General features: G+C 42.4%; 1 protein-coding gene across 23 annotated transcripts in view; it reads right to left on the reverse strand.

The window, feature by feature from the left end:
* Positions 1-5,470, reverse strand: part of LOC144286878 (uncharacterized) — a 41,940-nt gene extending 36,470 nt beyond the window's left edge. For all 23 annotated transcript variants that reach the window (XM_077853963.1, XM_077853949.1, XM_077853966.1 and 20 more), the window contains exons 1-3: positions 5,381-5,470; positions 4,824-4,936; positions 4,558-4,657 (exon numbers count right to left, since the gene is read on the reverse strand). The gene's annotated coding sequence lies outside the window, so the exon portion shown is untranslated. The remainder of the gene's footprint in view (positions 1-4,557; positions 4,658-4,823; positions 4,937-5,380) is intronic.
* Positions 5,471-7,056: the final 1,586 nt, after the last annotated feature.

The following is a 7,056-nucleotide window of genomic DNA, read 5'->3' on the forward strand; positions in this document are numbered from 1 at the left end:
ATATTGCCCTGGGTAACATTGACATTTTCACAATATTAATTCTGCCAATCCATGAGCATGGAATATTTTTCCATCTCTTTGTGTCTTCCTCAATTTCTTTCAGAAGTGTTCTATAGTTTTGAGGGTATAGATCCTTTACATCTTTGGTTAGGTTTATTCCTAGGTATCTTATGCTTTGGGGTGCAATTGTAAATGGGATTGACTCCTTAATTTCTCTTTCTTCAGTCTCATTGTTAGTGTATAGAAATGCCACTGACTTCTGGGCATTGATTTTGTATCCTGCCATGCTACCGAATTGCTGTATGAGTTCTAGCAATCTTGGGGTGGAGACTTTTGGGTTTTCTATGTAGAGTATCATGTCATCGGCGAAGAGGGAGAGTTTGACTTCTTCTTTGCCAATTTGAATGCCTTTAATGTCTTTTTGTTGTCTGATTGCTGAGGCTAGGACTTCCAGTACTATGTTGAACAGCAGTGGTGAGAGTGGACATCCCTGTCTTGTTCCTGATCTTAGGGGAAAGGCTCCCAGTGCTTCCCCATTGAGAATGATATTTGCTGTGGGCTTTTCATAGATGGCTTTTAAGATGTCGAGGAATGTTCCCTCTATCCCTACACTCTAAAGAGTTTTGATCAGGAATGGATGCTGTATTTTGTCAAATGCTTTCTCTGCATCCAATGAGAGGATCATATGGTTCTTGGTTTTTCTCTTGCTGATATGATGAATCACATTGATTGTTTTATGGGTGTTGAACCAGCCTTGTGTCCCAGGGATAAATCCTACTTGGTCATGGTGAATAATTTTTTTAATGTATTGTTGGATCCTATTGGCCAGTATCTTGTTGAGAATTTTTGCATCCATGTTCATCAGGGATATTGGTCTGTAAACTCCTTTTTGGTGGGGTCTTTGTCTGGTTTTGGAATTAAGGTGATGCTGGCCTCATAGAACGAATTTGGAAGTACTCCAACTCTTTCTATCTTTCCAAACAGCTTTAGGAGAATAGGTATGGTTTCTTCTTTAAACGTTTGATAAAATTCCCCTGGGAAGCCATCTGGCCCTGGACTCTTGTGTCTTGGGAGGTTTTTGATGACTGCTTCAATTTCCTCCCTGGTTATTGGCCTGTTAAGGTTTTCTATTTCTTCCTGTTCCAGTTTTGGTAGTTTGTGGCTTTCCAGGAATGCGTCCATTTCTTCTAGATTGCCTAATTTATTGGCGTATAGCAGTTCATAATATGTTTTTAAAATCGTTTGTATTTCCTTGGTGTTGGTAGTGATCTCTTCTTTCTCATTCATGATTTTATTAATTTGAGTCTTCTGTTTCTTCTTTTTAATAAGGCTGGCTAATGGTTTATCTATGTTATTAATTCTTTCAAAGAACCAACTCCTGGTTCTGTTGATCTGTTCCACAGTTCTTCTGGTCTCAATTTCGTTGAGTTCTGCTCGAATCTTTATTAACTCCCTTCTTCTCTTGGGTGTAGGATCTATTTGCTGTTTTTTCTCTAGCTCCTTTATGTGTAAGGTTAGCTTTTGTATTTGAGTTCTTTCCAGTTTTTGAATGGATGCTTGTATTGCGATGTATTTCCCCCTTAGGACTGCTTTTGCTGCATCCCAAAGATTTTGAACGGTTGTATCTTCATTCTCATTACTTTCCATGAATCTTTTTAATTCTTCCTTAATTTCCTGGTTGACCCTTTCATCTTTTAGCAGGATGGTCCTTAACCTCCACGTGTTTGAGGTCCTTCCAAACTTCTTGTTGTGATTTAGTTCTAATTTCAAGGCATTATGGTCTGAGAATATGCAGGGGACGATCCCAATCTTTTGGTATCGGTTCAGACCCGATTTGTGACCCAATATGTGGTCTATTCTGGAGAAAGTTCCATGTACACTTGAGAAGAATGTATATTCAGTTGAGTTTGGATGTAAAGTTCTGTAGATATCTGTGAAATCCATCTGGTCCAGTGTATCATTTAAAGCTCTCGTTTCTTTGGAGATGTTGTGCTTAGAAGACCTATCGAGTATAGAAAGAGCTAGATTGAAGTCACCAAGTATAAGTGTATTATTATCTAAGTATTTCTTCACTTTGGTTAATAATTGATTGATATATTTGGCAGCTCCCACATTCGGGGCATATATATTGAGGATTGTTAAGTCCTCTTGTTGAATAGATCCTTTAAGTATGATATAGTGTCCCTCTTCATCTCTCACTACAGTCTTTGGGGTAAATTTTAGTTTATCTGATATAAGGATGGCTACCCCTGCTTTCTTTTGAGGACCATTCGAACGGTAAATGGTTCTCCAACCTTTTATTTTCAGGCTGTAGGTGTCCTTCTGTCTAAAATGAGTCTCTTGTAGACAGCAAATAGATGGGTCCTGCTTTTTTATCCAGTCTGAAACCCTGCGCCTTTTGATGGGGTCGTTAAGCCCGTTCACATTCAGAGTTACTATTGAGAGATATGAGTTTAGTGTCATCATGATATCTATTCAGTCCTTGTTTTTGTGGACTGTTCCACTGAACTTCTTCTTAAAGGGGAATTTTAAGAGTCCCCCTTAAAATTTCTTGCAGAGCTGGTTTGGAGGTCACATATTCTTTTAGTTGCTGCCTGTCTTGGAAGCTCTTTATCTCTCCTTCCATTTTGAATGAGAGCCTTGCTGGATAAAGTATTCTCGGTTGCATGTTCTTGTCATTTAGGACCCTGAATATATCCTGCCAGCCCTTTCTGGCCTGCCAGGTCTCTGTGGAGAGGTCTGCTGTTACCCTAATACTCCTCCCCATAAAAGTCAGGGATTTCTTGTCTCTTGCTGCTTTAAGGATCTTCTCCTTATCTTTGGAATTTGCAAGCTTCACTATTAAATGTCGAGGTGTTGAACGGTTTTTATTGATTTTAGGGGGGGAATCTCTCTATTTCCTGGATCTGAATGCCTGTTTCCCTTCCCAGATTAGGAAAGTTTTCAGCTAGAATTTGTTCAAATACATATTCTGGCCCTCTGTCCCTTTCCGCACCCTCGGGAACACCAATTAAACTTGAGTTTTTCTTCCTCAGGCTGTCGTTTATTTCCCTTAATCTATCTTCATGGTCTTTTAATTGTGTCTTTTTTCCTCAGTTTCCCTCTTTGCTATCAACTTGTCTTCTATGTCACTCACTCGTTCTTCCACCTCGTTAACCCTCGTCATTAGGACTTCTAGTTTGGATTGCATCTCATTCAATTGATTTTTAATTTCTGCCTGATTAGCTCTAAATTCTGCAGTCATGAAGTCTCTTGAGTCCTTTATGCTTTTTTCTAGAGCCACCAGTAGCTGTATAATAGTGCTTCTGAATTGGCTTTCTGACATTGAATTGTAATCCAGATTTTGTAACTCTGTGGGAGAGAGGACTGTTTCTGATTCTTTCTTTTGAGGTGAGGTTTTCCTTCTAGTCATTTTGCTCAGTGCAGAGTGGCCAAAAGCAAGTTGTATTGGGAAAAGGAGAAAAAGAGAGGAGAGAAAGAAGGAAAGAAAAGAGAAAGAGAAAAAAAAAGGAAGAAAAAAAAACGAAAAAGAAAAAAAAAGGGAAGAAGAAGAGAAAGAAAAAGAAAGGAAAAAAAAAGGGGGGTGGGGGAAGGAAACAAATCAAAAAGCAAAGCAAAACAAAACAGAACAAAAAAAAAAAAAAAAAGAACCACGGGGAAGTATCTTCTGATTCTGTGTACTTTAAGTCCCTTGGCTTCCCCTGGAAGTTGTCAGTCAGTCTAGCTGGTCTTCTGGGGGAGGGGCCTGCTGTGCTGATTTTCAGGTGTTAGCAGTTGGGGGAGCTGCTGTGCCCCTGCCTGGTGCAGGGCTCAGTGGGAGTTGTTTACCCAGTGAGGCCGCAGGAGGAACAGCCCCAGTGGCTGGGCAGCTCTGGAAACCTGGATTCAGCCCCCGCAGGAACTCCGGAGCTCTCAGTCTGCAGGACCTGGAGGCTCCGGGGCGGGGCCGCTGCTCTGCTCAGCTCCGGGCAGAAGCGTCCTCGCTGTCCTGGGCCCTCCCGGCCTCTGCCTGTCCCGGGGGAGGCCGGATCCTGGGCTGTGTCCCGGCGCCCTGTGCTCCGGAGCCTGCGCTGGTGGATTCGCGCTCCCGGGCCGCGCAACCCCCTCCGCGGAGCCGCCGCCCGAGCCCCCCGAGCTGCTCCTGGAACCGCGCAGCCCCCTCCGCACGGAGCCTCTTCCTCTGCCCGAGCCCCTCCGAGCTGCTCCCGGGGCCGTGCAGCCCCCTCTGCGGAGCCGCCGCCGGAGCCCCTCCAGCTGCTCCAGGTCCCGCAGGGTCCCGCGGTGCGCGCTGCAGCCCTTAGGGAGCTCGGCGCACTCTCCTGGGCGCGCAGTTGCTGTTACTGTCCCGGGGAGCCCGAGGGCATCCCCTCCCTCCTGGGTCCTGCTCCACCTCCCCGCAAGGCCTTTCCGCCCCGGAAGGTTGGTGCAGCTCCTGCTTCTCCCGGACGGGGCTCTCCTGTCCTGGGGACACTCGCCCCGGCCTCAGCCCGGCTCCTCGCGGGGCCCCTCCCCCTTGGAGGCCTTTGTTTCTTTATTTCTTTTTCCCCGTCTTCCTACCTTGATAGAAGCGCGAACTCTTCTCACTGTTGCATTCCAGGTGTTCTCTCTTTAATTCTCAGGCCGAATTCACAGATTTTCAGGATGATTGGAAGGTTTTCTAGGTAATTTGGTGGAGACAGGTGATTTGGGGGCCCTACTCTTCCGCCATCTTGCCCCTCCCCCCTGTTTTGTTTTGTTTTTTAAGAAAATTATGTTTGAACAGCTGTTTGGGGTGACGAAATATAAATGTCTTACAAAATTTAGAATAAAATATCTTGGGGTACCTGGGTGGCTGTCAGTTAAGCATCTGCTTTTGGCTCAGGTCACGAGCTTGGAGTCCTGGGATCAAGACCTGCATCAGGCTTCCTTCCGCCCCTCCTCTCCACTCATACTCTTTCTGTCTCAAATAAATAAATAAAATATTTTTAAAATTTTGATAGTTCAAATAGATGGTTAAAAGTGGAATTCTTAAAATCACTCAAGGAAAGCATGTAGAATAAAAAAAAAAAACATGTTTCAGGATTGGAGGATCTAAGAAATGAAGGGTTAGCAAGCATATGATCACTTTTAAACTTAATACATAAATTTTTTATTCTACATTTTGACTATTCCTCAGACAAACATCCTGGATCCTTTGTTATCTACAAGAAAACATATTGCTAAATTTAAATTTTAAAAAATAGGGCAGATTTCTTTTTATTTTAGGAATGGGTTTGACTCTAAGATACTGACATTTCCTTTTAGCATCAAATAATCCTCATTTCAAAAATTTTCATATACACATTCACACTTTCTTCAGTAAAGCTCTGCAGAAAGGCAGAGTAATGCTCACAGTGCTCACCATCAACTGGTAGGTTATCTGTTAGACTTTGAAGCTCCTTTCCTGTGATTTCTAAAACAGTATTGACTTTACTTCCGTCAACCCTTCCACCTTAGGAAATAGAAACAGTGAGAAATTTAAAATATGAAAGCACATTAAATACTAGAAATATTGGAGTGCCTGAGTGGCTCAGCTGGTTAAGTGTCTGACTCTGGATTTTGGCTCAGGTCATGATCTTAGGGTTGTGAGACTGAGTCCTGTGTTGGGCTCTGTGCTGGGGATGAAGCCTGCTTAAGATTCTCTCATTTTCCCTCTGCCTCCTTTCCCCCATGTGCTCTCTCACTCTAAAAATAAATAAAAACTTAAAAAATAAGTACCAGAAATATATCAGTGCTCTGTTACTATTGAATTAAAAATGTTTTACTGTTAAAATGAAAAAATGAGGAATAAGGAAAAATCTATTTTTCAGTACTATTAATATTGCTTTGAAACATGAGTACCAAACTTTAACATGTGTTAAAGAACCTTAAGTTTTGTTTAGATGAAATGATGGACAAGAAATAATTTATGAAAGGGTTTTGCAACTGAAGATAAGGACAATTAATTGAATTTATAGTAGAGAAGGATTTTTTTAAAAAGTCTCTGTTGTCAGAAAACTTGTACTGGTTTCCATCCCTCTATCTCTCTGCTTCTCTCTCTGCGTCTCTCATGAGTAAATTAAAAAATATTTTTAAAAACCTGCTTATGTCTTGACAGTATGTATGTACGGAGTTGTGACATAAAATGTAGCTCGCAGCCCAAGAACAGTATAATCAGAGGAGAAGTGCCCCTCTGGAAAGGAACCATCTTCTGACACTCAGTAGCAGTATGCCCATGGGGCAATTTACCTTCCCTTTCTTCTCCATTTCCTTATTATAAAAGGAAGAGACAAACTATTACCTAAGGCCTCTCCCAGTTAACAGTCTATGGAGTCTGGACAAAGGGAATGGAGAGTGGTGGATCAAAAACTAGGAGGAGGAGGGAAGTTTTCCTGCCGCTTTACAGGAAGGAGTCCTATTTTTCTGCCTTCCATCAGCCTTGAATACTAGCCCTCTTAGCCCAAGACTCTGTAGCCAGGCCTGATGGTCAGTACCAGCAGGAACAGGTGCACCCAACCCCTCTCCACCCTTTTTCTTTAAAGGAGTAGTGACAGTAGATGCTCTGTGTCAGTTCCATTCTAACTCAGATTTGTCTGGGAAGCTAATTTTGCTGGATCCAGGCAAAGCATTAGACCAAATCAATATTCTTTCTGCCTTTGGTAGTTTCCTGGGTGTAAAACAGGGGAGTGAAATAGGAGTTCTAAAATCTAGTTCTGAAATTCTGTTTTAATAATTGCCAATTTACCTTGAGCCTCCTTCTTCATCTTCCACTGGTGCTGCTCTATGAGAATATCTGTTTTGGAAGAAAACATATCACAGGTACCCATCTCAATGACCATGCCTCCAAATCTGTATTCATTCCTTTGTATTTTAAGTCTTATTCAGCCTTTTTTGAGGGCAGGAATTCTATTTTTTAGTAGTCCTTTGACTCTTCCATAGTCCCAACTTGGGAACTTGTGTGCAGCTGGCAATACATTTTATTGACTGTTTTAGATGACATCCAACAGGTAATTCCTATTAAAAATTCTTAGAAGTGGGATCCCTGGGTGGCGCAGCGGT

This window comes from Canis aureus, chromosome 16, assembly GCF_053574225.1.
Source record: "Canis aureus isolate CA01 chromosome 16, VMU_Caureus_v.1.0, whole genome shotgun sequence".
Lineage (NCBI taxonomy): Eukaryota > Metazoa > Chordata > Mammalia > Carnivora > Canidae > Canis > Canis aureus.